The sequence below is a fragment of the Amblyraja radiata genome, chromosome 38, assembly GCF_010909765.2.
Source record: "Amblyraja radiata isolate CabotCenter1 chromosome 38, sAmbRad1.1.pri, whole genome shotgun sequence".
Lineage (NCBI taxonomy): Eukaryota > Metazoa > Chordata > Chondrichthyes > Rajiformes > Rajidae > Amblyraja > Amblyraja radiata.
The window spans coordinates 1,518,491-1,523,415 of NC_045993.1; positions in this window are offsets into that span (position 1 = coordinate 1,518,491).

A 4,925-nucleotide genomic window follows, 5' to 3' on the forward strand; every position below is an offset into this window, starting at 1 on the left:
CCCGGGGCCCCCGCTCTGACGGGCAGGTGGGCTGACCAACCGCCGCTCTGAGCGCCCGGCTTCCGGCCGGGACCTCGCCAATCGGATGCTGCGGGCCGCGTGTGACGTATGAAGAAGGCGGGACCCGAGCGTTAAAATGGCGGCGGACGATGGCGCCAACGCCGCGGAGAGACTTCCCTCAGTCACAGTCGTCGTCGTCGACACAACACGGTGAGCTACAAGCTACAAGCTACAAGCTACAAGCTACAAGCTACAAGCTACAAGCTACAAGCTACAAGCTACAAGCTACAAGCTACAAGCTACAAGCTAGAATCACAGTCACAATTGTCCTCACAGCTTTATTACTTCCACCTTAATAATAATAATAATAAAAAACTTTATTACGGACCCAAGGTCCAGACAAGGGGCAACATTACATTAAAAATGCATTGCATATCAAATATCATAAATATATATAAAATCATGGTATATCACATTAAAAAATCATAATTTATATTTAACAAAAACCCACAATACTTAAGTTAAAAATCCAGATTAAAAATCATGGTATATGGACACATTTATCTGTTTTGTAGTAAATGCCTACTATTTTCTGTGTGCTTAAGCAAAGCAAGAATTTCATTGTCCGATACAGGGACACATGACAATAAAGTCACTTGAACTTGAACTCAATGTCTTCACATTGTGTTTTTGATTTTTTTGTCTTTGGATCGAATTCTGTTTTTACTTTGTGTATTGGTGATGTCTTTACTACTTATTTTATTCCGATTATATGTTTTATTATTCTTGTTAATCTTTGTAAGGTGTCCTTGAGACTTTTGAAAGGCGCCCACAAATAAAATGTATTATTATCATTATTATTACAACGAGACAACGATGCCAGTGTCTCCACAACTGGGATTCGTAGCGTGTGATGCTAAACCCTTATGTTTGTCAAGGCCACAATAAGCACATTTTTAGAGTCATTTATCCTGCAAATGAATTTATACATGTGATGTCTTAGGATAGCTTCTAAAGTACTGACTCCTGCAGCCACAAACATATTACTGGCACTACACCATCTAGGTTTCCTTAGCAGTGTTCTCATGGCATCGTTATATATGCCACCTTTAGTCTCTGCAAACTTGTCTTTCCATAGTTCAACCACAGGTGCGCAGTGTAGAGGGGTGTGCAGTATGCTCTAAATCAGTGGTTCTCAACCTTTTTTCAGTGATGTACCCCCTGTGAAATATTTTTTCAGCCAAGTACCCCCTAACCAGCGCAAAAATATAGGCCTATATATGTAGGCCTATATTTTAAAATCTCACGTACCCCCTGGAGTGCCTTCACGTACCCCCAGGGGTACGCGTACCCCCATTTGAGAACCACAGCTCTAAATAGCGACATCTTCACCACATCTGCACATGCACCAAATTTACGCAAGAGGATATTTGCCTGTACATACAGCATGCGTCGTTGCCTATAAATATCCTCATCATCTGTCATTTGTTCTGTAATAATATGCCCTAGATATTTTATCTTATTACAAACACTAAGATTGTTGTCAGACAATTTTAAAACAGGATATTTTAGGCATTTATCCTCTTTGGTTCTACAGACCATAACAGCACTCTTACTAGCATTATATTTAATGTCATGTTCCACACCATACACGGAGCAACACCTTGACACAGACAATATATATGTATACATTTTATACAAATTTCCCCAAATTCCCCAAGATTATTAATAGCCCATTTTCTGTTATTTGCACTTTATCAGTTTATTTATTCATGTGTGTGTATATATTTATATTATGGTATATGGACACACTGATCTGTTCTGTAGTAAATGCCTACTATGTTCTGTGTGCTGAAGCAAAGCAAGAATTTCATTGTCCTATACTGGGACACATGACAATAAACTCACTTGAACTTGAAGACTGGAAAAAATATAATAGAAACAGAAAATAGGTGCAGGAGGAGGCCATTCGGCCCTTCGAGTCAGGCAGCATCTGTGGAGAACATGGATAGTTCAAGTTCAAGTGAGTTTATTGTCATGTGGCCCTTAGAGCCAGCACCGCCATTCATTGTGATCATGGCTGATCGTCCCCTATCAATAACCCATGCCTGCCTTCTCCCCATATCCCTTGACACCACTAGCCCCTAGAGCTCTATCTAACTCTCTCTTAAATCCATCCAGTGACTTGGCCTCCACTGCTCTCTGTGGCAGGGAATTCCATAAATTCACAACTCTCAGGGTGAAAAAGTTTTTTCTCACATTTTTTTTAGATTCATAGAGTACTACCGTGTGCCCAACGTGCTCTCACCAGCTCTCATGACATATGGTGAAAGAATGGGTCGACTGGGCTTTTATTCACTGGAATTTAGAAGGATGAGGCTGGATCGTGTATGAAACATATAACATTCTTAAGGGGATTGTCAGGAACAATCTTCCCCGATGTTGGGGGAGTCCAGAACCAGGGGTCACACAGTTTAGGGCTGAGATGAGGAAAAACTTCTTCACCCAGAGAGTTTTCAACCTGGAATTCTCTGCCACAGAAGGCAGTGGAGACCGATTCATTGGATGTTTTCAAGAGAGAGTTAGATTTAGCTTTTAAGAAGGAACTGCAGATGCTGGAAAATTGAAGGTAGACAAAAGTGCTGGAGAAACTCAGCGGGTGCAGCAGCATCTATGGAGTGAAGGAAATGGGCTACGTTTCGGGCCAAAACCCTTCTGCAAATTTCAGATTCAGTTAGTTTTAGCTCTTAGGGCTAAAGGAATCAAGGAATATTGAGAAAAAGCAGGAACGGGGTACTGATTTTAGATGATCAGCCATGATCATATTGAAGGGCAGTGCTGTCTCAAAGGGCCGAATGGCCTACTTCAGCACCCATATTTCTATATTTCAATGACCCAGTGGTGCTAGTCCCACCCGCCCACATTTGGCCCAAATCCCTCCAAACCTGTCCTGTCCATGTACTCGTCTAACTGTTTCTTAAATGTTGGGGATAGTCCCAGCCTCAATTACCTCCTCTAGCAGTTTGTTCTATACACCCACCACCCTTTGTGTGAAAAGGTTACCCCTCAGATTCCTATTAAATCTTTTCCCCTTCTCCTTAAACCTATGTCCTCTGGTCCTCGATTCACCTACTCTGGGCAAGAGACTCTGTGCATCTACCCGATCTATTAATCTCATGATTTTATACCCCTCTATAAGATGACCCACTCATCCTCCTGCGCTCCAAGGAATAGAGACCCAGCCCACTCAACACCTCCCTATGCAAAACACAATTAGAAAACAAATGTACGGTGGTACGTGGAACAGTACAGCACAGGAGCAGGTCCAGTTGATCCTTACAACTGTGAACCCCAGTCTGACCTGCCACACAAGGTAATTTCTGAGTCACTATTAAGTCTCACTAGACCAGGCTGAGTCCGCCACTCTCTGCAGCCTCTTGCATTACGGTGCGTTAGAAGTGCCGTACCAGGCCGTATGCAAACAGATGCAAGACGGTACCAACAAAAATACAGGACATTAATGATGCGTGTCTGAAGAAGGGTATCGACCCGAAACGTCACCCTTTCCTTCTCTCCAGAGTTCCTGCCTGTCCCGCTGAGTTACTCCAGCATGTTGTGTCTGCTTTCGATTTAAACCAACATCTGCAGTTCTTTCCTACACAATGATGTGTGCAGTATGTTCAATTCCTGATTTGTGTTATGCATGCAACTGTCACCAAGCTGATAAATATTTTTTTGACATGGAATGTAGTTGGTGGAATGAGTGATGGAGTTTGTTGGAGGCAGAGTGCAGAAATGCAGGCAGCCAGCTCTCATGTCCTTGAGTATGAAAGAGCTGGGTAGTGATTAGTCCCAATAGCTCCACTTTGAATAACATGGACTCAATGGGATCACAAGCCTCTCTCCATTGCAAACTACTATAATAAATGATAAATGAGTATCTCTATCCAATATTTCACTTATTACTTTAAAAAATAAAGAGCTTTTCAGTGGTTTGGTTGCACACTTGTCACCTTTTGTGTTTGGTTTTGGTTCTAAGGTTATGTTCAGTTCCATGGGCTAACATCACATCAATTGAGATCAACTAGCCTTCATCACCCGCTCTCTGCAGGCACTCCCACTTCTTGTGCCATTTGGATCCTTTTGGTCTCCATACCATTCCTTTGTTGTCTCTACCTTTCCTTTCACCACAATTAACAATATGTTTCATTTCATAGCTTTCTTATTCATGAAGTCAAATAGCACCGAAACAGGTCCTTTGGCCCAACTCTGAAGATCTTTCCTGGTCCGAGAACACTAATGCAATTATCAAGAAAGCACATCAGCGCCTCTACTTCCTGAGAAGATTATGGAGAGTCGGTTTGTCAAGGAGGACTCTCTCTAACTTCTACAGGTGCACAGTAGAGAGCATGCTGACCGGTTGCATCATGGCTTGGTTCGGCAACTTGAGCGCCCTGGCGAGGAAGAGACTACAAAAAGTAGTAAACACTACCCAGTCCATCATCGGCTCTGACCTTCCTTCCATCGAGGGGATTTATCGAAGTCGCTGCCTCAAAAAGGCTGGCAGGATCATAAAAGACCCACACCATCCTGGCCACACACTCATCTCCCTGCTACCTTCAGGTAGAAGGTACAGGAGCCTGAAGACTGAAACAACCAGGTTCAGGAATAGCTACTTCCCCACAGCCATCAGGCTATTAAACCTGGCTCGGCCAAAACTAACCATATAACCATATAACAATTACAGCACGGAAACAGGCCATCTCGGCCCTACAAGTCCGTGCCGAACAACTTTTTTCCCTTAGTCCCACCTGCCTGCACTCATACCATAACCCTCCATTCCCTTCTCATCCATATGCCTATCCAATTTATTTTTAAATGATACCAACGAACCTGCCGCCACCACTTCCACTGGAAGCTCATTC